This window comes from Rattus norvegicus, chromosome 14 (genome assembly GCF_021556685.1).
Source record: "Rattus norvegicus strain SHRSP/BbbUtx chromosome 14, alternate assembly SHRSP_T2T, whole genome shotgun sequence".
Taxonomy (NCBI): domain Eukaryota; kingdom Metazoa; phylum Chordata; class Mammalia; order Rodentia; family Muridae; genus Rattus; species Rattus norvegicus.
In genome coordinates, this window is record NC_141547.1 from 89,620,184 (window position 1) to 89,647,296 (window position 27,113).

Here is a 27,113-nt window from a genome sequence, read left to right on the forward strand (position 1 = left end):
CAGACCCTATCCCTCTACTGGGGCCCTATCTATCTACAGGAGGTGGTCTCTTCAAGTTCCATCTCCCCACTGTTAGGCATTTTGAATAAGGTAATCATGATTCCTGGGAGCCACTCACGTCCCAGGTCTTTTGGACTTTCTATAGGTTCCCCCATCTCCATCCCCTGCTGCTGCATATTTCCAATCATTCTTGCCTTCTGGGCCTCTCTCCTGTCTCCCTCTGTAGCTAATTCTACTGTCCTTTTCCCTCCTACTTGGATCCCTCCCTCCCTCTGGCTCCCATGATTATCTTGTTCTATCTTCTAAGTTGGATTGAAGCATCCTCACTTGGGCTTTTCTTCTTGTTAAACAGACTTGTGTGATGTATCATTCTGTACTTTTTGGATAATACCCACTTATCGGTGAGTACATACCATGCATATCCTTTAAGAAGGATATAAATAAATCCCTTAAAGAAATACAGGAGAATAAAATCAAACATGTGAAGGAATTGAACAACCCAGTCCAAGACCTAAAAATGGAAATAGAAACAATAAGAAAATCACAAAAGGAGTCAACACTGGAGATGCAAGACCCTGGGAAAAGATTAGGAGCTACAGATGCAAGCCTTACCTATATAATACAATAGATAGAGGAGAGAGTCTCCGGCATAGAAGATAGCATCCAAGATAACAACATATCAGTCAAAGAAAATACAAAGTATAAAAAGCTTGCAACTCAAACCATTCAGGAAATTTGGGACACAATGAAAAGACCAAACCCAAGAATAATAGGAATATAAGAGGGTGACGATTCCCAGGTCAAAGGGCCAGAAGACATCTTCAACAAAATGACTGAAGGAAACTTTCCTAATATGAGAGAGGGGGTGGGGGTGGGGGCTAAATGTACAAGAAGATTTGAGATCACTGAACAGATTTTACAAAAAAAAATCTTCCCATGACATAATAATCAAGCACTAAATTTATAGAACAAAGAAAGAATATTAAAAGCTGCAGGGGAAAAAGACCAAGTAACATAGAAAGGCAGACCTATCAGAATTATACCTGACTTCTCAATGGAGATTTTAAAAGACAAAAGATCCTGGATAGATGTCTAGCAGACCCTAAGAGACAAATGCCAGCCTAGGATATTATATCCAACAAAAACTTTCAATCACCATAAATGGAAAAATCAAGATATTCCATGACAAACTCAAATTTAAACAAAATCTTTCAGCCCTATAGAGAATTATAGAAGGAAGCTCTAATACAAGGAGGGTAACTACACATAAGAAATTAAATACCCCACAGTAAAACCAAATGAAGAGAATCACACACACTCAGTAACACCTTCAACATCAAAATAACAGGAACTAACAATCATTGTCCATTAATATCTCTCAACATCAATGGACTCAATTCTACAATAAAAAAGCCACAGGCTAACAGACTGAATACATAAATAGGATCCATCATTCTGCTGCATTCAAGAAACATACCTCAGCAACAAAGATATAAACTACCTCAGAGTAAAGGTCTCAAAAAAGGTTTTACAAGTAAACAGTCCCAAGAAACAAGATGAAGTAACCATTATAGTAAAATAGATATTTAACCAAATGTTATCAAAAGAGATGGGGAAGATACTTCATACTCATCAAGAAAAGAACCCACAATAATGACATCTCAATACTGGAAATCTATGTTCCAAATTCAATGGCACATGCATCCATACAAGTAACTTTACTAAAGCTAAAATCATACATTGAATCCAACACAATAATTGTAGGGACCTTCACCAACCATCACTAATGAACAGGTCATTAAAACAGAAAAAGAACAGATGTTATAAATAAAGGATTTAGCAGATATCTACAGAACATTTTACCCCAGAAGAAAAAAAATATACCTTCTTATCAGCACTTCATGGAACATTCTCCAAAATTCACCATACAATCAGGCAACAAAGCAAGCTTCAACATGTACAAGAAGATTGGAATAATCCCTTGCATCCTGTCAGATCACAATGAATTAAAGCTTGAATTCAACAATTAAGGACAACAGAAAGCCTACATGCTCATGGAAACGAAACAACTCTCTATTCAATGTTAACTTTGTCAGGGAAGAAATGATAAAAGACATTAAAAACTTTCTAAAACTTAATGGAAATAAAGACACAGCATACCCAAACTTATGGAAGACAATGAAAGCAGTGCTAAAAGCAAAGTTCACAGTACCAAGTGTCTTCATAAAGAAATTGGAGAGCTCTCATCCTAAACAACTTAACAGTATACCTGAAACAAAAAGAAGCAAATACACCCAAAAGGAGTTAACAGGAGGCAATAGATCAATTCAAGGCTGAAGTCAATCAATTAGAAACAAAGAAAAATACAAAGAAGGAACAAAACTATGAGCTGATCCTTTGAAGAAATTACCAAAATAGACAAATCCTTAACTAAACTACCAAAAAGGCACAGAGACAGTATCCAACTTAAAAACATCAGAAATGAAAAGGGAGACATCGCAACAGAAACGGAGGAAATAAAAAAAAATCATTATGTCATACTTCAAAATTCTATACTCCACAAAGCTGGACAATCTAAATGAAGTCTCTAGATAGATATCACATACCAAAGTTAAATCAAGATCAGGTAGACTATCAAAAACAGTCCCATAACACATAGGGAAATAGAAGCAGTCATTAAAATCTCTCAACAACAACAACAAAAAGTCAAGGGCTAGATGGTTTTAATGCAGAATTCTACCAGACCTTCAATGAAAGCCAATATGAATACTCTTCAAAGTATTCCATAAAATAGAAAGATAAGGAACACTATCTAATTCATAGTATGAGACCATAGTTACCCTGATACTTAAACCACAGAAAAACTCAAAAAAGAGAATTTCAGACCAATTTCACTTATGAGTATCAATACAAAAATATGCAACCAAATTCTTGCAAACTGTATCCAAGAACACATCAGAAACAACATTCACCACAATCAAATGGACTTTATTCCAGGGATGTGGGAATTGGTTCAATATATGAAAATCGATCAATGTAATATACTATGTAAACAAATGGAAAGACAAAAATCACAAAATTATCTCATTAGTGATCTTTTGACAAAATCCAACACCTTTTCATTGTTAAATGCCTTGTAGATATCAGGGATTCAAGGCCCATATCTAAATATAACAAAAGCAATATACAGCAAGCTGATGGCCAACATAAATTAAAAGGAGATAAACTTAATGCAATTTCATTAAAATTAGAGACAGGACAAGGCTGCCCACTCTCCTATTATTTACTCAATATAGTTTTTGAAGTTCTAGCTAAAGCAATAAGACAGTAATGGAGATTAATTAGAAAGGAAAAGATAATGGTATCACTATTCTCAGACTGAACATAGGTGAAAATTGTAGCAGAGAAATCCTTCACCTGCTAAACAACTTGAACAAAGGGGCTGGATACAAAATTAAATCAAAGAAATCAGTATCCCTCCTTTATACAAATGATAAGTGGGCAGAAAAAACTATTATTAAAAACAATACTCTTATAATAGCCACAAATAATATAAAATATCTAGGTGTAACTCTAACCAAATGAGCAAAAGTTGTGTATAAGAATTTCAAGTCCCTGAAGAAAGAAATTGAAGAAGATATTAGAATATGGAAAGATTTACCATGCTCATGAATCAGAAGAATTAACATAGTGAAAATGGCCATCTTATCTAAAGCAACCTACAGATTAAATACAATTCCCACTCAGTTTCCAATACAGTTTTAAACAGACCTTGGAACAGAAGTTCTGAATTTCATAGGAGAAACAAAACCAATTATGAACAATAAAAGAAACTTTGGAGGAATAATCATCCCAGACCTCAAGCTATAGAACAGTAGTAATAAAAAATGCATGGTCCAACAGAGGGCTAATATCCAAGATATTTAAAGAACTCAAGAAGTTTAACTCCAACAAACTAAATAACTCAATTAAAAAATAGGGCCCAGAACTAAATAGAGAATTCTCAACAAAAGAAACTGGAATGGCTGAGAAGCTCTATAAGAACGACTATACATGGACCAACACTGGGCTCGACCTGCATAAGTAGCAATGAATAGCCTACTAAGGGCACCAGTGGAAGGGGAAGCCCTTGGTCCTGCCAAGACTGAACCCCCAGTGAATGGGATTCTTGGGTGGAGAGACGTAATGGGAGGCGGATTGGGAGGGGAACACCCATAAAGAAAGGGAGGGGGAGGGGCTAGGGCCTGGAAACTGGGAAAGGGAATAACAATTGAAATGTAAATAAGAAATTTACAATTTAATAAAGATGGAAGGAAAAAAAGAAATGTAAATACATAAATTATCCAATTTTTAAAAAGTGAATCTGTAAGCTAACTAGGCATCTCCATTTTGGTGGATGGAGATCTCTGTGTGCTAGTAATTTCTGGAGAATAAATGCTTTTTGCCTTTGCATACTAAAAAAAATGCTCAACATCTTTAGGCATGGGGAAATCAAAATGACTCTGAGATTCTACCTTACAACCATTAGAATGGTTAAGATCAAAACTTAAAGGACATCGAGTGCCAATGAGCATGTAGGAAAGGGGGAACATTCCTCTATTGATAGTGGGACTGCAAACTTTCACAACCACTCTGGAAATCAATCTGTTGTTTTCTTAGAAAATTGGAAACAGTTCTACCTGAAGACCTAACTATACTGCTTCTGGGCAAACAACCAAAAGATTCTCTACCATACCCCAAAGACATGAGCTCTACTGTGCTCATAGCAGCTTATTTGTAATAGCCAGAAACTGGAAACATCCCAGATGTCCCTTAACTAAAGAATGAATGTCGTCATTTACATGACGTAGACAAATGGAAAACTAGAAAATATCCTGAATGAGGTGACCCAGACCCAAAAGAACAGGTATGATATGTACTCACTGATAAGCTGGAAAACACAGATTACCCATGATGCACTTCACAGACCAAAAGATAAATAAAAACGAAGACCCAAGTAAGGATGGTTGAATCACACTTAGAAGGGGAAAAATAGTTACAGGAATCAGAGGCAGGGTGAAAACTGGGGGAAAGAGAGACGAAGATGAATGGGGAGGCACAGTATTAATTGTGAGAGGGACTTGAGAGAAGCCCAGAAGACCAGAAAAAAAAAAAAAAAAGAATGGAAATCTGCAGCTGCCTGGGGTTAAGGGGAGGGGATAATCTCTAGATAGTTCCAGAGACTTTGGAAAAGGAAGGCTCCCAGGTGGGTGACTTAAGCAGAGGTGCCTAACAGTGGAGAACAATGAAGCTGAAGAGGCCACCTATTGTAGCCAAGCAGGACCCCAGTGAAGGCGCCTGCACCACCAGGGTGTGAATATCAGGCGTTGGTCTGCAGGATTGAAAGAAAACATGTACATGGGTCACCTGTTTTCAGAGAGTGCCACCAAGGCTTTACTGAGATCTCCTTATATACCAGAGGCAAACGCTGTGGAAAAACAAGGAGGCAGGTGAAAATCCCCAACCAGGAAAACAGGAAAAGTCTGTGTGGTGGAAAGTCCCGGGCCCAATCAGGGGCATAAACAACTTCTTAACAACAATAAGGTGGAAGGCTTGGTGGGGAGGAAGGGTGCCATAGAAAGTCCCCGGCTCCAAATCAGGGGCCAAGAGCAGCTGCCAAGGGTGTAAAAAACTTCTTGATATAGCAGGCTAAAAGGCTCAGCGAGGGGGAAGGGAAACACCCTAAGGTAGGGCCCAACACCCCAGTGCAAGGATAGGGACAACAACCCACCTAGGTTTTTTTGCAACCCCAAATTTGTCCAGTCTAAAAAAAATGTAGGGATGGAGCAGAGACCAAAGGAAAGACCATCCTATAACTGACTCAACTTAAAACCCATACCATGAGCAAGCACCAATCTCTGACATTATTAATGGTACTCTGTTGTGCTAGCAGACAAGAACCTAGCATAATTGTCCTCAGAGAGACTCTACCCAGCAATGGACTGAAACAAAACCAGATACAATTAAACATTAGGCTGAGGTCAGAAACACTTGTGGAAGAGTTCAGGAAGGAATAAAGGCCCAGAAGTAGATGGGAATCCCATGGGAAGACCAATAAAGTCAACAAACCTGCACCCCAGGGAGTTGTCAGGATCTGAGCTACCAACTAAAGAAGATACACAACCTGGAACCTGGAATCCGAGTCCCCTGTCCTGCCCCCACACACATGTACCAGACATCAAACTCAATCTTTATGACTGCCTGTCTGGCCTCAGTGGCAGACAATGTGTGCCTAATCTGGCAGACACTTGATGTACTACAGTCAAGGATAACCTGGGAGATCTCACTCTTTCAACTGAGAAGCTGAGGGGAGTGGGGGGAGAGACAGAGTTAGGGAGGCACTAGGATGGGGAGCAGCATTTTAGCTGTAAATTAATTGATTAATTAGTTAATAAAATAATTTCAACGATAGAGTAAAATTCCATTTTTAAAATTATGTCATCGAGATTCAAAGTAAGGGGTTGATGGGATCTATTTATGATTTACAAGACAGAAGCCTTCATGGAGTTGAGTCTCTAAAGTTGGATGGGAATGTTCACCAAATTTCAGAAAGAATAATATCAAGAAGCTGTTTTCCAAGAGAACTTGAGTGGAACTGTACTAGAGAAGTGAATAAATAATTCTCTTTTGTGAATTAGAAAGTACTTCACAATTATGACCTATTATCTTCATTATAAAAATGGAAAAAGGAAACAAAAACTCTAATTCAGGTCAAAGCAGAAACAGGAAAAAAAAAAGTGAGAAGAAACCCAAGATATCAGAAACTCATTTTTAACTCAGAAAACTACCATCATTTTTTATTTGTTCATTTATTTATTAACTTGATAGTTTATTAGTTCACTGACCCAATGAGGTTAATTAAGGTTGTTCAAGTGAACATGCATTGGTGAACAGTTGTCACTTCATGGACTTGGGCAACTCATATCAGTTGGACAATTTAGCATGTGTCTTTGGGTTCAGCTTTATTCACAACCTCTTTGTCTGTTGTGATTGTTGTTGTTGTTGTTTTAATTTTTACACCTAGTTTGCAAAATTGCAGTGAATTTCTTTCTTAGATATCACTAAAAGACCAGTATAACAGCTCTGAGGAGACCATCAGACCCTGGCTATATTAAAAGTGGTGAATTCAGAGGCTATGGCTGTAGCTCTTACATGCTTAGAATAAGTGATGGTTAAATATGTTGATACACTCCTTTTCTGCCTAAGGTTCAAGTCGAGTGGTTGTTCTGTCCACTGGCTGTGTACAAATGTCTTCATCTGACTCTTTCAGCTGCTTCTTGGTCTTTTGGAGTACAAACAAGATAGGTCTTTTATTTATTTATTTATTTATTGAGTGCAACATGGGATCAGTAATAGTGTCAGGCCTTGGGACCTCCCCTTAAGATGTGTCCCACTTTGGACCTGTCGCTGGACCTCCCTTTCCTCAGGTTTCTCTCCATTACAACCCCTGCAGTTATTTCAAATAGGAACAAATATGGGTCAAAGTTTTGATGGTGGGATGGGAATCCCATGACTTACTTGATGCCTTGTCTTTCTGCTGGAGGTGGGCTCTACAAGTTCCCTTTCCCCACTGTAGGGCATTTCATCTAAGGTCCCTCCCTGTGAGTCCTGAGAGTCTGTCACCTACCAGTCTCTGGTACAGTCTGGAGGGTCCCCTAACCTCCTACCTCCTGAGGTTGCCTCTTTCCAATCTTTCTGCTGGGTTCAGTCCTTTTCCCAAACCCAATACCAGATCATATTCTGCTATTCCCCCATCCCTCAGTCCCTTTCCCTCACAGTTCCCTCTAACCCCTCTTGTCATTGTTTTCTTCTCCCTCCCAATTGGGACTGAGGCATCCTCACTTGGGTCATTCAGTTTGTTGATCTTTCTCAATTCTGTGAACTATATATTGAGTGTTCTGTACTTTTTTTTTTTACTAATATCCACTTATTAGTGAGTACACACCATGCATGTCCTTTTGGGTCTGAGTTACCTCCCTCAGGATGATATTTTCTAATTCTATCCATTTGCTTGCAAAACTCAAGATGTTCTTGTTCTTAATATCTGAGTAGTATTCCATCATGTAAATGAACCATATTTTCTGTATCCATTCTTCTGTCATGGGACATCTGGGTTGTTTCCAACTTCTGGCTATCACAAATAAGGCCACTATGAATATAATGAAACACATGCCCATGTGGCCTGCTGGGGCATCTTTTGGGTATATTTTAAAGAGTGGTATTGCTGGGACTTCAGTTAGATCTATTTTCAATTTTCTGAGGAATCTCCAGGTTTATTTCCAGAGTACCAAAATATAATCCCACCAGCAATGGAGGAGTGTTCTTCTTTCTCCACATCCATAACAACATGTATTGTCACCTGAGTTTATGATCTTAGCCATTCTGAGTGGTGTAAGGCGGGTGGAATCTCAGGGTTGTTTTGGTTTGCATTTCTCTAATCATTAAGGACTTCGAATATTTCTTTAGGTGCATCTCAGCCATTTGAGATTCCTCTGTTGTGAATTCTCATTTTAGTTCTGTACTCCATGTTTTGTTTGTGTTTTGTTGTTTTGGTGGTTAGCTTCTTGAGTTCTTCTGGCTAATATTTTGGACATCAGCCCTCTACCAGATGAGGGATTAGTGAAGATTTTTCTTTTTTTCCAATCTGTGGGGTTGTCAATTTGTCTTATTGACTATGTCCTTTGCCTTACAGAAGCTTTTCAGTTTCATGAGGTACCATTTATCAACTCTTGATCTTAGAGCACGAGCCATTGGAGTCTGTTTAGGAAATGTCCCTCTGTGCTAATGAGTTCAAGGCTCTTTCCCATATTCTCTTCTATTAGATTCAGTGTATCTGGTTTTATGTTGAGCATCTTGATCCCCTTGGACATGAGCTTTGTTAGAAGTGACAAATATGAATTTATTTTCAATATTCTACATACAAACAGCCAGTTTGACCAGCACCATTTATTGAAGATGCTTTTTGGTGTTTGTTTGTTTGTTTGTTTGTTTCCATTGTACATCTTCTCTGCCTTCTTTGTCAATGATCAAGTTACACAAATGTGTGGTTTTATTTCAGGAGATTCAATTCTATTCCATTGATCAGTGTGTTGGTCTCTGTACCAATATGCAGGTTTTATTGTTATTGCTCTGTAGCATAGCTTGAGGTCAGGGATGGTGTTTCCCCCACCAGTTCTTTTACTGTTAAGATTTTTTTTTTTTTTGCTATTCTGGGTGTTGTTTTGTTTTGCTTATTCAGATGAATTTGAGAATTGCACTTTCCATGTCTTTGAGGAATTGTGTTGGGATTTTTGAAGGGGATTGCATTCAATCTGTAGATTGCCTTTGGTAGTATGACCATTTTTACTATGTGAACTCTGACAGTATATGAGCATTGGAGATCTCTCCATTTCCTGAGATCTTCCATTTCTTTCTTGAGAGACTTGGAGTTATTGTTATATGAATTTTTCACTTGTTTGGTTAGAGTTACCCAAAATATTTTATATATTATTTGTGGCTATTGTGAAGGGAGTTGCTTTCCTAATTTCTTTTTCGGCTTGTTTATCCTTTATATAAGGGAAGGCTACTGATTTATTTGAGTTAATTTTATATCTGGCCACTTGGCTGAAGTTGTTTATCAGCTGGTACTTGCTGAAGTTCTCTGGTAGAATTTTTGGAGTCACTTATATATACTATCATATCATCTGCAAATAGTGATACCTTTATTTCTTCTTTGCCAATTTAATTCCTCTTGATCTCTTTTTGTCGTCTTATTGCTCTAGCTAGCACTTCAAGTACTATATTGAAAAGATAAGGGGAGAGTGGGCATCCTTGTATTTTCCCCGATTTTAGTGGGATTGCTTTAAGTACCTCTCCATTTAATTTGATATTAGCTGTTGGTTTACAGTAAATTGCTTTTATTATGTTTAGGTATGGGCCTTGAATTCCTGATCACTCCAATACTTTTAACATGAATGGGTATTGTCTGTTGTCAAGTGCTTTTTCTGCATCTAAGAGATGATGATGTGACTTTTTTCTTTGAGTCTCTTTATATAGTGGATTGCACTAATGGATTGTCATATATTGAAGCAACCTTGCATCCCTGGGATGGAGCCTGTTTGATCATGGTGAAGGATGGATTTGATGTGTTCTTGGATTCAGTTTGCAAGAATTTTATTGAATATTTTTGCATTGATATTCATAAGCAAAATTGCTCTGAAGTTCTATTTGTTTTTTTGTTTTTTTTTTTGTTTTTTGGTTGGGTTCTTGTGGGGTCCTTTGTTGGGCTTAAGTATCAGAGTAATTGTAGCTTTATAGAAAGGATTAGGTACTGTTCCTTCTGTTTCTATTTTATGGAATAGTTTGAGGAATATTGGTATTATGTCTTATTTGAAGGTCTGATAGAGTTATGCATTAAATCTGTCTGGCCCTGGGTTTGCTTTCTGTATGTATGTATGTATGTATGTATGTATGTATGTATGTATGTATGTATTTGGTTGGGAGGTTTTTAATGACTTCTTCTATTTCCTTTGGTGATATGGGGCTGTTTAGATAATTAACCTCCTCTTGATTTAACTTTGATATGTGTTATCTGTCTAGAAAGTCATCCATTTCATCTAGATTTCCCAGTTTTGTTGAGTATAGGCTTTCGTAGTAAGATCTGATGGTTTTTCAAATTTCCTCCATTTCTGCTGATATGTCTCCCTTTACGTTTCTGATTTTTTAATGTGCTTTCTGCCTCTTGGCCCTTTAGTTAGTTTGGTTAGGGTTAATCTATTTTGTTGATTCTTTCAAAGAACCAGCTTTTGATTTTGTTGGTTCTTTGTATTTTTTTTTGTTGTTGTTGTTTCTATTTGGTTGATTTCTGCCCTGAGTTTTACTATGTCCTATGATCTACTCCTGTTGGGAGTTTGTTTCTTTTTGTTCTAGAGCTCTTAGGTGTGTTGTTAAGTTGCTAGTGTAAGATCTCTCCTGTTTCCTTACCAGGACACTTAGTGCTATGAATTTTTCTCTTAGCACTTATTGTGTCTCACAAGTTTGGCTGTGATGTGTCAACATGTTCATTAAATTCCAGGAAGTCTTTAATTTTTTCTTTATTTCTTCCTTGACCAAATTATCATTTTAGAAGAGAACTGTTAAATTTCCACACGCATGTGGGTTTTCTGCTGGTTTTGCTGCTATTGAGAACCAGCATTAGGCCACGGTGAATGAATAGAATGTCTGATAGAATGTCTGTGATTATTTCAATTGTCTTGTATCTGTCAAGGCTTGTTTTGTGACCAATTATATGGTTGATATTGGAGAAGGTACCATGACATGCTGAGAGGAGTATTCTTTTGTTTTAGGGTGAAATATTCTGTAGATATCTGCTAAATCCATTTGGTCCATAACTACTATTAGTTTCATTGTGACTCTGTTTAATTTCTGTTTCATTGACCTGTCCATTAGTGAGAATGGGGTATTGAAGTCACCCACTATTTTTGTGTGGGGTTCAATGTATGCAGTAGATTTTCTAGGATGTCTCAGTCTGTGGTGTCAAATGCACTGAGTGCAGCAGATCTCCTGGGGTGTTTCAGGATGTGGTGTTCAAGGGAGCAGACTAACTAGCAGTCTATCCCATCAGAAAGGACCAGCTGGAAGGGATGGCTATGAGCTTTGATACCATTGTTCTAGTTGCCTGGGAGCCAATATTCTGCTAGCAGTCTTCAGATGGAGATTTAGAATTCACACCTCCTCCTGTATCATGCCTGCCTGGATGCTGCCATGATCCTACCTTGATGATACTGGACTGAACCTCTGAACCTGTAAGCCAGTCCCAGTGAAATGGTGTCCTTTGTAAGACTTGTCTTGGTCATAGTGTCTGTTCACAGTACTAAAATCCTAACTAAATGTGATGGTTTGTAAATGCTTAGTTCAGGGAATGCCACTATTAAGAGGTTTGCCCCTGTTAGAGTAGATGTGTCACTGTTGGCATGTGCTTAGGACCCTCACCTTAGCTGACTGGAAGTCAGACTTCCACTAGTAGCCTTCAGATGAAGATGTAGAACTCTTGGCTCCTCCTGCACTATGCTTGTCTGGATGCTACTATGTTCCTACCTTGATGTAATGGACTGAACCTCTGAAACTGTAAGCCAGGCCCAATGAAAAGTTATCTTTTATAAGACTTGCCTTGGTCATGGTGTCTGTTCACAGCACTAAAGCTCTAACTAAGATAGGAGTTGGTACCAGAGACTGGGGTATTGCTGTGATAGGCCTGCCCATGCTTTTGTTTGGAAGAATGTGGATTTGGGAACTTTGGATTTGGAAGGCATGGGATGCTTTAAATACGGGCTATCATAGGAAAAACATGGAAGACTTCATTACTGAGAGTTACTTAAATTGGGCAAACTGACCTCAGACTTTTCAGGTGAGAATTTCAAAGTGTACTAGAAACTGCTTTTGTGGTATTTTGGTGAAGAATATGACTAATTCTTGTCCTTGTCTGAAGAGTCTGCCTAAGGCTAAGGTGAAGTGACTCAGATTAATTGCATTGATAAAAGAAGTCTCAGAAATGCCCATCATAGACTTTATTCTCCAGTCAGGTCTCAGGAAAAGCATTTTAAACAAGCATAGCAAATTGAGAAAGGAAAAATATAAAATATATGGTTCCACTATTAAAGGGGCCCCAAGAAGTGAATTGAAAGTAAATCCTGTGTTCAAGGATATCATATTGAATTAAGGCAGTAATGACCTCAGGTCAAGACCCCACCCAGCTAAATTTAGATCCAGGAGTGGTAGTACAAGCTTTTAATCCCAGGAGGCAAAAACAAGCAGATCTCTTTTGAGTTCAAGACCAGCCTAGAAGAAAGCAAATTCTAGGCGACGAAAAACTTTAAATCCAGGCACGATAGTACACACCTTTAATTCCAGTGCTTAGGAGACGGGCATGCAGATCTCTGAGTTCAAAGTCAGTCTACAGAGCAACTTCCAGGACAGCTAAGCTTAGGCAGTGAAGGAGACAGAAAACAGAAATCTAATGATAGTGTAATAGAACAAGGGTGCCATGTTCTAGCCGCAGCAACCAGCAGAACTCGGCAGGTCTGATCATTTGGCCCTTTCTTTATAGTCAAGAGGAAAAGGGACTACTGGACTACTAGTTAGCTAAAGGCAAGAAAGTAGCAGTGACTAAAAAGAGACCAGCATCACTGAGATGAAATCTTCTGAAAAGTGTTTTCTGAACACACATTTTGTGAGAGCACAAAGAAGCTGTATTCTAGAGAAAGCCAAGGTTGTATGCCATGCTGTGGCTCTACTGAGTAATATGTAGGAGTCACCTAGGTGGTACTGGTTGTGAAGGCATGAAGAGGTCACGAAGAACAGCTGAGACTTGGCACTGTGAGAGGCCATGGAAGGCCATTAGTGAAAGAGCAGCCTTAATTGCAGTTGACAGCCCAGGACTGTAGGGGTCATGCAGAGGAGTTGAGGCTTGGCACCATAAGAGAGCCTTTGAGAGGATATTGGTGAAGTCTAGTTGCAGCTATGGAAGACCCTAGCACATTAGCAATGCCAGTATCATGGGATGACCACCAAGAACAGCATGGCAGTGGAGTAGATCAACCTGAGCTTAGAGTGATATTGAGGACAGAGCTGGAGAAGTGATGGCAGCCCTATGGAGGAGTCCAGAAGATGTGTGGGTGCTAGATATTCAAGATGCCAGAGTCATGGATTATCTGCTGAGCAAAGCTGCTAACAGGGAGTAGAACCAGCCGAGGAGAAAGACGTTTCTTGTAGTCAACAGAGACAAAAAAAGAGTTGGAAATCTGAAGGCCACTTTGACATCAGACATGGAGATGCAGAGATTGGACATTGTCCAAGTTGGTTTCCTGTCTTGCTTTAGGAATTACAGTTAAGTGATTGGATGAATCTCAGACTAGACTTTGAACTTTGGAATTTTAACCATGTTGAGACTACTATAGACTATGGAGACTTTAGAAGTTGGAGTAAATGAAACTTTTTTATTGTGCTATGTTTAGGTATGGCCCCCATAGACTCATATGTTTGGACAAGCCTATGGGGGCCAGGGAATAGAATGTGATGGTTTGTATATGCTTAGCTAAGGGAGTGCCAGGATTAGGAGGTGTGGCCTTCATGGAGTAGGCATTTCACTGTTGTTGTAGGCTTTCCTTAACTGACTGGAAGTCAGTCTTTTACTAGCAGCTTTCAGATGAAGATGTAGAAATCTTGGCTACTCGTGCACCATTCTTGCCTGGATGCTGCTATGTTCCAGAATTGATGATAATGGACTGAACCTCTGAACCTGTAAGCCAGATCCAATGAAATGTTGTCTTTTATAAGACTTGCCTTGGCCATGGTGTCTGTTAACAGCAGTAAAACCCTAACTACGACACTAAGACAGCCACAAGGCAAATTAATAGACGTGAATGTGAAAGAAAGACTTGTAGAGAAGAAGGGATTAGAGAGTGTAGAAGGGAGTGAGAAGTTAGGGAGTAGGAATTATTAGCATGTATTATGTTTACATGTGAAATTGATACAATATTTTTAAAAATGACAATTCTGGCTTTCTTTTCCTAAAAATGTGTGCAATCTTATTCTACGTAACAGTTCTATCAAAACTTCTTGTAAATTTACAGTCTTGTACTTCATAGCATCAACAGTTACAAAACTATTTCAATTAATCTAAAATAAGTTTCAAGGCTCCTTTGGGAAAGCTTTTCTCAAGAAGTATATCATGCCTGTGAAGAATTCACAGCACTAACTAAAGGCACTCCCTCTCATCTTTCTCTGCTTTATTTGTCTTTTTTTTCCCTACCCATTCTACATTCTTGCTGCTTTCTTTCCTTTCTTAGATTATTTTACTGTTACTCTAGGGAAATGTTGAATAACAGTGAAAACAGCTGTACTTTTTCATTGTACAAATTTAGTTGAAAAATATCTAGCTTATTTTCATTATATATGGTATTAGCTGTAGATTGCTGTAGAGTTCTTAAGTCAAAAAATAAACTCTTCTATTTCTAATTTCTCAATATTTTCACAAAGAGTAAGTGTTGGATTTTGTGAAATAACTTTTCACACTTATTAACCGGACCAAAGTAGACTAGAAAGAGAAGGAAAATAATGGAGCATGAGAAAGAAAAGAAACCCCTCATACCTGTGTTTGGTCAAGATTCTTACAAACTGAGCAGAGGATGGCTTAGGCAGAAGGTAAAGAGTCATCTTTTAAATAAAAAAGAGAACAAGGAACATGTTTACTAGCTATACTGAAGAAGATTCAGTAACTGTGGCATTAAAGGGAAACAAATGCCTATAGAATTTAATGATGATGGTTTCCTAGAGCAGTTCTTATTCAGTTAAGATGAGGCAGTTATGTATGTCACTGTAATCAGTTAATTCCAGTTATACAAATGAAGACAGTCTTGACTGGTTAGTATTTGTTCTGAACAGAGACTGCATTTATAGGGCATTGACTCTGTGACAGCTGTGATAGTCAAATCTGATTAGACAAAAATCACATCATTGCATTTGCAGTTTGGCGGGAACCACAACAGTTTTCTGTTTAGGAACACTTTCTGGATCAGATTGCCTTGGAAAACCCCTCTCTTTCACATACCATAATCAGGGCTTTCCTCCATAGGTAGAGGCTAGAATTTCAAAATAACTATCAAAATAACTAACAACAAAACTATCAAAACTCTAAAACTAACTACAGAAAATATTTCAAGTAAGAACCAATAATGCCTAAGACATAACTACATATGATTTTTGGGTTTAACCTTACTCTTTTACCAGATATAAACTGTTAGTTTTATATTTTTCTGATTTTCTCAATTTCTGATAATCTCATAAAGAATATTAAAGCAATTGTTTAAGATAAAACATATGTTTTCACTACCTTGTAACCTTTGCATACTCATGACTTTCATGATTTCATTTGTCTGGCTTCCTCTGGGATCCCATATCTTTGTGATATCCATGGAAACAATTTAAAAAAGAAGCTGTAGAGAAGATTAAGATTTCTTAAGTTTTTATCCATTACCTCTATTTGACCTAGAAATATTTATGCTAACCCAGTTATACTGATGCATAATATATATATATATATATATATTGATTCTTTCTAGGTAATAAATCATAAAAAATTATTTTAAACCAAACATGTGATTTCATCATTTATTAAATACAAAATCAAGTTTACATACTAGTGTGATGGATATGGTTTTTGTCCATAAAGAATTAAGTCTTGGTTAAATATTTAATACTTTGGAATACAAGTTATTTTCGAGTATTTTGAAAATAGTTTAATCAATAGAAGATTACTTTGAATAAATACAAAATACTAAATGGCAGATATATGTTTAGAAATAGTTTTAAAATTATTGGAAATTCTTCAACTCTAGTCCTAAGCCAATTTCCATTTAGTGATTTTTATTTTTAAAATAATACTGGCATCAGTGCTTGGAAGAACAAGTTTTCAAATTAGACATTTAATAGAATAAAATCTAGAGATATAGTAATTAATTACATGCTGAAGAATGACACTTGGAAAATATTAGATGGTTTTAGTTTTTTTTCCTTCTTTCTGCTTTTTTTTGGTAATTGAACCATTATTTTCCATACAAGCAGAAAGCTCTTCATGTAATAATGTCACTACAATGCATACCAAACACTGGTCTTCAATCTGGTGAAGCCGTTTCTAGTTATGTTCCTTTGTATCACTGCTGCTAAGGATGTAACCATTGAAGTGAGTATGTAACGTGTTGAGCAAAGTAGAGAAGCTAACTCATGTTACATGGGGCAAACACTCCGGAAACACCTTAGTTTGATCAAACACCTGTGTTTGATCTTCAATTTATTTCTTTCCAAAGGTCATTTGTTTATTATTATTACATGTGTATGTATATATCATGTATATAAGTATAGTGTGAGGGCCATGAGAATGCCACAACTTACTGGGAGGTTACAAGACAGTTTTCAGGAGTGAGGTCTTTTCTTCCACCAGGAGGCTTGGGGGGGAAACTTAGACTGCCACAGTTGCATGGTAAAAGCTTTTATCTACTGAGCAACAGTACCAGTACGATTTGTGTCATTTGCTTGTTCCATTCAGAAAACTTTTATTGTTCTTCCATGCAACTGCAATTAAGACTTCATTGGGTCATGACCTAGTTGAAGAAAAAGATAGGTAGATGTCATTACAGAGCAGAGCAAATGATCAATGCATGAAAGTGGACAATGCATAAAAGGATTGTTCTATCAATCAAGAATTTAGGTTGGATTTACATGATTTCTATGTGGGACACTGTCTTGTTTAGGTGGTTTGGACATGTGTTTTACTCAGTGATGATATGGTTCTTTGGCAGAAAGCCTCATCTATGACTATAATTTTTAATTAGACTTAGGACTCAGATTAACATAGTTTCATCTACTAATGACCTTCTGGGCGACTTAGGATATCAAATCTCCTATTAGGACCAAGAATCTGATGTAGAGTTTCATTCTTCTGATTATTAATCAAGGTGCTTCAGTTCAAGTTCTGGGTTTATAAACCTTCCTGTATCTAGCTACTTTGGGTATTTTTGTTAGCCCATAATCTTGTCATGTGCTCTTCAGAATCTGCCTTTGGTTTCATTTACCAATAGAAAAAGTACATTTGTTAGAAACCCTTTGAACAATAGAATTTCAATGGCCTTTAAAACTATAAATATGTGACTGTTAGGAACCTAAGAATAACTCTTTCTATGAACAAGCTTCAATCCATGTCTTGGGTATTTAGCATCATTTTTTCCTAAGATATCTCTCTCTCTCTCTCTCTCTCTCTCTCTCTCTCTCTCTCTCTCTCTTTCTCTCTCTCTCTCTCTCCCCCCCATGTTGAAATTTGTACCCTGAATTTTCTTGTAAAAAAACCTCATCTATGATGAATGTTTTAAGACTGGTTGAATAACTATAATTTCTTAACTATGAATAGTTGAAATATTTATTCATCAAGAATCTAAACTAACTTAGCTTTGCATAAGTTTTGTCCTTTAATACACATTTTACCACTCACCTGTATATCTGATCCAGAATAATCTGTCTTCCTTTGGAGTGAAAGCTCTGTTTTTATTGATAGGTCTAGAACAATTTTAACAACAACATGGCTTCTCCAGTAAGGTCCAGAGACCTTCTTTCTGTGTCTGTGAGATGCAGCTGGAATAACACACCTTTTTTCCCCCTCTGGCTGTCATACAGACACTCACTTAGTTCACAACTTTAATACAATACAATGAAGATAAAGGTAGTTTGTAAAACTACACAATCAAATTTGAAAGTGGCATCTAATTGAGAGTCAGACAAAGAAAACAACCAGAGAAGGATTTGACAGAATGAGTCAGAAGTATGATATGCCCAACTCACGTGAACAGACAGGAAAGACAGTACTTAAGAGAACAGTGAAGAGAAAGAGAGACAGAGAGAGTGACAGAGAGATAGAGAGAAACAAAGAGAGACATAGAGAGATGGAGACAGAGAAATAAGAGGCAGTTTTACAGTTTTACAGGGACAGTTTCACATAGACAGGTTGCAGGTGAAAACAGAACAAGCCAGGGCATGAGAAGGAGCTAGACGATTAGAAAAGATTGCCAGAGTTAGTCTGAGGCCAAGCAAAGTAATTCAGTCAAAACCCAAGAGAAACCAGTTGGAATTAATCAGCTTGAAGAGGCATTTTGAGCCAGAATAGCTGAATTGAACCAGCCAGCCAGAATTCAGAAAGAAATAGAAAGTATGAGCTTATACAGCAGTAATCCTCCAAGACGACTATTACATCTGGTGAATAAAAGATACTTTTACAATGGGGAAAACTGTTCTTAATTAGTTCCACACTGACTTGTCTTGAAGTTATTCTCTATTGCGAAATCCAGAATCTGCCTTCCCTGAGTAGCAATCTCTTCATAAGCTCTAGAGGCTTTTACAGCTGATGGGGTAGCATTGTGTCTCTTGTTCCTTTCCTCATTGTTCTCCACAAGATCCTATTTCTTATGTGGCCAACAGACATCATGGCTGAATTTCTTTATTGCTTATTTAATTTTTAACCTTTGGACTTTCTTTTTAAAATTGAAATGAAACACCCAGGCATGTTAATCTACATTGGACTAAGGAAATTACATTGTAATTAGTCAGCATCTACTTCCAGTAATTTCAAAATACTCTCATCCTTGACTCACGTTTACTTTCTTTTCATTGACTATACCTCTAAAATAGATAGAAGTATAGATTTTAGATCTTCTTTGGCCCCATCTTTTCTAACATGAAGAAAATAATATTTTATTTTGAGTAGCATATACTCTATTTTTTCTACCTCTGTGTGATATGTTTCTCTAGTTCACAAAATTGCATCCTGATATCTTTAGAAAGCTTTTCCCCTCTACCATGGATAGTTCCTTTGCTCCTCTATATTGTGATTTCTTTACAGTCCATATATATTTACTTTCCAATGCTTCCACAACAAAGTTTTTCAAATCGTGAATAAAAAGAAAACAAGTTTATTTGGCACTGGATAATTAATTGACATTCTCTTCCACAGGGAAGACTATTTCTTCTGGTCTCAGCGTTCCTTATTTTTGTTTTAATAGTTCTTTCTGTAAGCATGAGGCCCCATGATAGATATGTAACAATTAAGGAAACAGAGTCCATGAACTTGAAAGGCAGCAAGGGAAGATACAGAGGAGGGTCTGGAGGGAGGAAAAGGAAAGGAAATTGATACAAATATATTATAATCTTAAAAAATGAAATATTGTTTTAAAGAAAGAAAGTTCATTCTTTTCAGTTTGGAGAGTAGTTAAGTCCCTCTGGACTCAAGTTGATGAGAACTGTTTCTTTCCGATTATTTGTTTTCTTGCTTTATCTAGTTCTTATTCCATACTTGGGCTTAAAAATGACTTCCAAAACCACTGGAAGACTTAATATCATTATCTTAAAAATACAAGTGTTGGTGAGACTAGGTACATCACTTCTTAAACTCACTGTAGAGTTTCCCTGTGTTTTAAGCTAAATTGAGTCACAAAAATAGATGAGGGTAATGGATTTGTAATTTGAATAAACATGAAGGGGAATGACTGCGAATATGCTCTCCACCAAGACTATGGCCTGTGATAACATTACGATTTAAAGAAATCCACGAGACAAAGACTAGAATCTCTTTAAATTTAACTGAGAGAGTATGATTCGTTCTTGCCTGGTGGAAAGAAGACCTGAGCCCCAGATTGTCTCTGAGTTTTATTTTATTTTATTTTATTATTTTACTTCAGTGAGTTTCAATCACTATAGGGTTTTTCCTAATTAAATTGTTATTGAACAATGTCATAATTTAGACAATACATTCTAACTATACTCGTCTTACCCTTTTTTATCTACTCCTATCCTCATCAATTCTCCTCTTTCTAAAAGTCCCTTCCCACATTCATGTTTTGCTTTTGTTTTCTTTTCGTGATCTCTTTAGTTTGTATGGAATATTAAGTATGGACATGGGTATTAAGCTATGAGGGACCCAGTGATTGCTAAAACACAATTTCCTGTGGAGAGGTAGAGACCCATGAGCCTCTTCCACATCCCACTCTTATCAATGAGTAAATAAGGACAGGCCTACACTTGTACAATCAACCTCCATTGCTATAAGCTACAATAGCCATGTCATATTTTGAAGGTAGTATTGCACATATTCTTTCTCGTCCCTTCCAAAATGTTCCGTGAGCCTTGGAGATGCTGATACATATGCTATGTTTAGGATTAGATGCTCGGCAATCACTTATTCTAAGCATCTTAAGCTACCATGGGTCTTAGCATTCACTACCATTAATTAAAAAATAAGCTTCTCTGACAAAAATGGAGCGCGACTTTTCTATGGAAAATCGCATGACTATTCAGCAAAACAATAGTAGTATGTTTACCTGTACCACCTAGAATGTACCTAGCCATGGGCTTTTAAGTTTACAGAACAAAGCTTGAATTATTTCCTGTGAAGTGGGCCTCAAATTCAATCAGAAACTATTATGGAGTTGGAAACCTCAATAAGGATTATTTTACTGTTGTAGCAGGGGGCAAATTCTCCTTAGCAGACTCATTACAGCAGAGAAGATAAGACCATTGATAACTCTTCCCCCTCAATCTCCTTGCAGAGATTACTATCTACTTCCTGGAATTAAGAAAGTAAGTAGAAGTGGAAATTTCTGGTTTCTTTAACAACTTAGATATGTCATGTGACGTTTTTGCTGGAAGCTGTCCTGTAGGAGGGCATGCAATATTTTGCTGAAAATAGACATGGGAGAGGGCATGTGATGTTTAGAAAGAATATAAATAGAGCCCCCACACAGGAATAGGACACACTTGCATTACTATACCATGCAACACTTTGCTTCTTCACTGGTCTTCACTGGTCTTCACTGGTCTTCACTGGTCTTCACTACTCTTCACTTCACAGAGAGAAATGTGCCAAATAACTTCTCTTTGTATTCAGGCTGATTCTTGCCATTTCCACCACCTCATGCCAATTCAGTAGGGCCTTGCTATTTTTACTGGATTCTGCTACTGCTACTGGTTCCTATTTAGTGCTTGATATTGAACTGAACTACTAGTATCCTGGCAACAAGAACTAGAATGGTTCCAAAGAGTTACTACAAAATATATCTACACCTTCTTATTAACCTTCTTATTCCCCTTCCTCTGGTTGGAGGACTAGAAGAGAGATTGAAGCATTTTAAGAACCCTAAATAAATTAGGTTTTAAAAAAATTAAGCCTACAGTTAGTCTCCAAGGACTTTCTAGGTCATTATCACATAGATTTCTTTATGTCCTGCAACCAGTGTGTGTGTTGTTTTAGTGGTAGAGTTTTATATCTAGTTCAGATGAGTGACTAAAGGCAATGAAAATAGTCTGCTGTAGCCTGTGTTTTCTGGGAGACTATAAGACCTTCCTGACTAACAACTTGTATGGTTACCCCTGGTTTTGTGACTTGTATTATCCAGCGGAGTACATGCAAATTCTCTTCTGTGACCATTAGAAATGCTGAGAATCATGTTACTGACTCAATTTTTCCTTCCTTAAACATTGCTACTCATAGTATCCCACACACAAATTTTTTATGATATATACCTACATGGTCCATTTCTATTTCCATTGTTTCTACAGTAATTCAAAGGTAAGCATCGATCTAAAGATGCAAAGATACCTACATATGTGAGAAATCATGTGGAATTTCTATTTCTTGACCTATGTAAACTCACTCTATACTTTCTAATTCCACCTATTTTTCCACAAATTTTGTAATTTCATGTCTTTATAGCTAAATAGAAGTTTATTGTTTATTTATAATATTCCATTCATCAGTTGGTAGATATCGAGATTAGTTCCCTATCTAGCTATTGTAATAGAACATCAGTGAAGACGGATGTGCAAATATCTCTGATGTAAGATACAGAGTCCTATGGATAAACATTCAGGAGTAGTACAGCTCAATCACCTGGTAGCTCTGTCTTTAGTTGAGAAACTTTGACTTATTTCCAAAGTGGTTGCACCAGTTTTTAATCCTACTAATCATGTATAAAAGTTTCTCTTTCACAACATCCTCACCAGTTTTTTTTATAAGTTGTTTCCTTCAAGGCAGCCATTCTGATTAAGGTAAGATAAAATCTCAAAGTATATTTAACTTATATTTTTCTAGCATCTAAGTATGAGGAACACTTTTAAAAATATTTATTATTCCTGGTGTTTCTTCTTTTTAAGAATACCTTCCTATTTTTGTAGCCCAATAATTTTTTAATTTATTTTTTTTTGTTTAAAATACATCCCAACTGCAGTTTCTCCTAATTCTATTCCTCCCAGTCCCTCACTCAGATCTATTCCTCCATTTCCTTTCAGAAAAGAGTAGTCCTTCCAGAAATTCTGACCAAACATGACATAAGAAGACAAATGGATAGAACTAGAAAATATCATCCTGAGTAAGGTAACACAGTCACAAAAGAACACACATGGTATGCATTCACTGCTAAGTGGATATTAGCCCAAAAGCTTGGAATATCTAAGAAAAAAATTGACAGATCATATCAAGCCAAAGAAGAAGGAAGAACAAAATGTGAATGCTTTATTCCTTCTTAGAAGAGAGGATAAATTATGGGAGGAAATATAGGGACAAAGAGTGAAGAAGGGACTGAAGAAATGATCATTCAGAGACTTCCCCACCTAGGAATCCATCCCATATACAGCCACCAAACCCAGTCACTATTATTGATTCCAAGAAGTGCTTGTTGACAGGAACCAGTTATGGGTGTCTCATGAGAGGCTCTGCCAGAGGCATACTGATACAGATGAAGATGCTTGCAGCTAACCATTGGACCGACAAGGGGACCTGAAAGGAGGAGTTAGAGAAAAGACTGAAGGAGCAGAAGGAGTTTGCAACACCATAGGAAGAACAACAGTATCAACCAACCAGACCCCACCAGAGCTCCCAGAGACTAAACCACCATCCATGGAGGGACACATGACTCCAGACACCTATGTAGTAGAGGATGATAATGTCCAGCATCAATAGAGAGAAAAGCCCTTGGTCCTGTGGAGACTCATTTCCTTAATGTAGGGTAATGTCAGGGAATTGAGATTGGAGTCAGTGGGTGGGAATGGGAGCATCCTCATAGAAATGGGTGGGGGGATATAGGGAGAGGGGAGAAAGTGAATAACATTTGAAATGTAAATACAAAAAATACCCAAGAAAAATAACATTTAAAAAAGATACAATAAGGCTATTCACAAACCCTCATTTGAAGGCTCAGCAGTCCTGCTTTAATCTGGGATCTTTGCTTTCTTAATATTTAAGTTTTAGTAATCTGTATAATTCAAATACACATTTAATACCAAGTCTAGAGATGGCAAAAATTTTTTCACAGTTTACAAACCTTTTTAAACTCATGCTGTTTCTTTGTTGTACAGAGTTTTAGTTTTAAATGAGATCTGATTTGTTGATTTTTTACTCTATCTTATGAGTAACCAGAGACCTGTTCATAAAGTCATTTTGTAGGCATAGATTTTTCAAAGCTTACTTTATCTAGCATTCTGAAATGCTTTAACCTCTCTTCTAGCCTATCAAGGAGAGGTTGGGAATGAAAGAAGGTTAAAGGTTAATTACACAAGGGGTTTGTGAAGCTGTTTATAAATAATTCTCTGGGATAATTCCCCTCTTGACTGGCAGGGTATCAGCAGTCCAGTCCATCAGCAAATACCAAGTGAAACCCAGTAGCAGTGGCATAATCCAGCAGAAACTGCAAGGCTCTGACTATTCATCAGGAGTTAGTGGAAGTAGCCAGATTCAGCCAGAATACCACGAGAAATTCTTTGCCATATTTCTCTCTACAAATTGAAGACGAGCAAAGCATTGTGTGGCCAGCAAAGACCAGAGAAGCCCAGTAAGAGACCCATTTAATCGTTGCAAGACATCACCATGCAAGAGCACCTTCTCACCATGGGATTCCATTTATACTGTTTCCAACATCACATGCCCTCTCAAGCATCCACTACAGATAATATTTCATGCCTTCTCATGTGTTAGATTCAGCAGAATGTCCTGTCACAAAACAACTTCCAGAAAAACATCATGTGACAAAACTGTGTTTTCAAAGAAACCAGAAATTTTCACTATACATACCTCTTCCTATGAACCCCCTTACTTTTTCAGCTAGTATAGACAGAGTTCCTCATCTTATATTTAGGGGTCCTTATTTTATCTAGAGTTGTTTATTAAAGGACAGAAATAACAGCCTAGTACTCTTGCCAATATAGATATCCAATTTTTCTGGCACTATATGTTGGAAATTGCCTTTTTTCCCAATGTGTACTTTTACCATCTTTGTCAAAATTCAGTGACTGCAGTTGTGTGGATTTATACTTGAGTTTTCTATTATATTTCATTGATTTATGTATCTGTTGACCTATGTGCCAGGACCATGCTGTTTTCTTACTATTATTTCTTTCTTATATAGTATGTAGTATAACTAGAAGTCAAGTAAGATTACACATTCAACAGGATTCTTTTTATTCAGGATTATTATATCTGCTATATTTGAATTTAGTTTCTTATATTTCTGAGGAATAATTTTAGAATTGTTACTGGAATTGTATTAAATCTGTAGATTGATTTTTTTAAGATGGCCATTTTTGCAATATCTTCTAATCAATGGACATGGGAATTTTTTCATCTTGCTCAATTTCTTTCTTTAGTATCTGTTTTCAGTATAGAAGTTTTCCATTTCTTTGGTTAGATTTACTACAAGGCACTGTTTTATTTTATGGTTGCCATGGTGAATGGGATTGTTTCCATCTCTTTCTCAGCATGTTTTCCATTTTTTGCATAGAAAAGTTATGGATTGTTTTCTATGTTAATTTTGTATCCTGAAAATTTGTTGATATGGTTTATTATCAGCTCTACAAGTTTTTCTGTGGAGTTTCTAAGGTCTTATATATAGAATTGTATCATCAGCAAATGGAGAAGTATTACCCTTTTCCTTTCCTCTTTGCATTCCTTATATTCACTTATTTTATACTTATTGCTCTAAGATTTCAATAATTGTGTTCAGCAGCAATGGAGAGAGTCAATGACCTTTTCTGACACTGATTGGAGTAGAAATGCTTAGAGTTTGTTAGTCTGTTTGTTTAGCCAGATGATAGATCTATATTTGTTGTATCTAGCCTCTCTTATGCTGAAATATCCTCTCTGTCTTTCTGTCTCTCTGTCTGTCTGTCTGTCTCTCCCTGTCTCTCTGTCTCTCTCTCTTCCTCTTTCTCTCTCTTTCTCTGTCTCTCCCTCTGTCTCTCTCCCTGTCTCTTTGTCTCTCTCTCTTCCTCTCTCTCTCTCTCTCTCTCTCTCTCTCTCTCTCTCTCTCTCTCTCTCTCTCCCCCACCCCATTGACTTCCCAGAAGTTTTATCATGAAAGAATGGTGAATTTTGTCAAAAGCTCTGTCGGTGTCACTTGAGGTGACCATGTAGTTTTTGTCACTGAATTTATTTATGGGTAGACAATGTTTTTGTTTAAGTTCCTGAAAAGCAAAAGGAGGTTCCACATTTTTGAAATACGAATAATATGAGAGTTTTGTGGGATACAAGGTCCCTACCAATTCCTTGCTTTGCATTGTTCTTGAGCTTCGTAGAATTATTTACCCTCACATTCATTCCTATATTGATTGGAATATTGAAAGTTTTCTGTTTCTTTGGAGGTCAGCTTGAAGCTCAAAAATTCTTTGTCCTGGTTAAGCACACTGATTTTACAAATGAACAAAAGTGTAAGTAAGTCTGATATTTAAAGGTAGGGTCATGAGAAACTCTCTAGAATATCTCCTCTTCTGGGACAAATTCAGTATAGGCTACTTAGTAGTAGCCTATATTAGTTTATTAAATTACAAATCTACTAGTATTTAATTAGATCACTAATCTATACTGTTTGAGTGAGATAATTTGTAGTAATTAAGTGACTCTGATTAATAAATAATACATTTATAACTTTTGTGTTGTTTTATGAAATTTTCATAATATCATGCAAATGACTTGACTTTCATTGTGCTATCTTATTTCCCTGGAAATGTTATATTTTTAAAAATTACATAGTTTGGTCTAAACTCAGTATATTTTTTGCCCAAGTCTTGAATGAATGGTATCCATTTCAGTTAGGAAATTACATCAACCATTTTGTTTGATCAAGAAAACCTTCAATGAAGGATTAGGAATAAGGTAATGATCATACTTTAAGTGAGTACTGAAGCAGATGAAGGAGGAGAGTAGAAAGAGAAAAAAAATTGAGAGTGAGGAAAGATGGAGGATAAGTTGAAGAAGGAAAATGGAGCCAGATATAAGAAACAGAAACATTCTATCTTTCACACTTTAGAGGTTCAAGGCATTTGATTTCTGAAAACACTCTGGAATTTCTATTCAAAATTATGTGCAAGGTTATTTGAAAACCTTGAATATATGATTCAATCTAGCATGAAGAATCATATCTTGTTAACAAACACATATCTCAGACAGATAGTGTAACAGAGCCCTTAAATATGCACAACACTTACAACTTTCAAGGTATTCCACATCCCACATT

The 27,113-nt window shown here is 36.9% G+C and overlaps 1 long non-coding RNA gene across 5 annotated transcripts in view; it reads right to left on the minus strand.

The window, feature by feature from the left end:
• LOC148001449 (uncharacterized) overlaps positions 1-27,113 on the minus strand; it is a 195,627-nt gene that overhangs the window by 155,068 nt on the left and 13,446 nt on the right. For 3 of the 5 annotated variants that reach the window (XR_015637134.1, XR_015637136.1, XR_015637137.1), the window contains 2 exons: positions 16,966-17,174; positions 15,908-16,010 (listed from right to left, as the gene is read on the minus strand). This is a non-coding gene — a long non-coding RNA (uncharacterized LOC148001449). Of the gene's footprint in view, positions 1-15,907; positions 16,011-16,161; positions 17,175-27,113 lie in introns of those variants that run through there. The other 2 variants (XR_015637135.1, XR_015637133.1) reach the window with 2 other exon arrangements.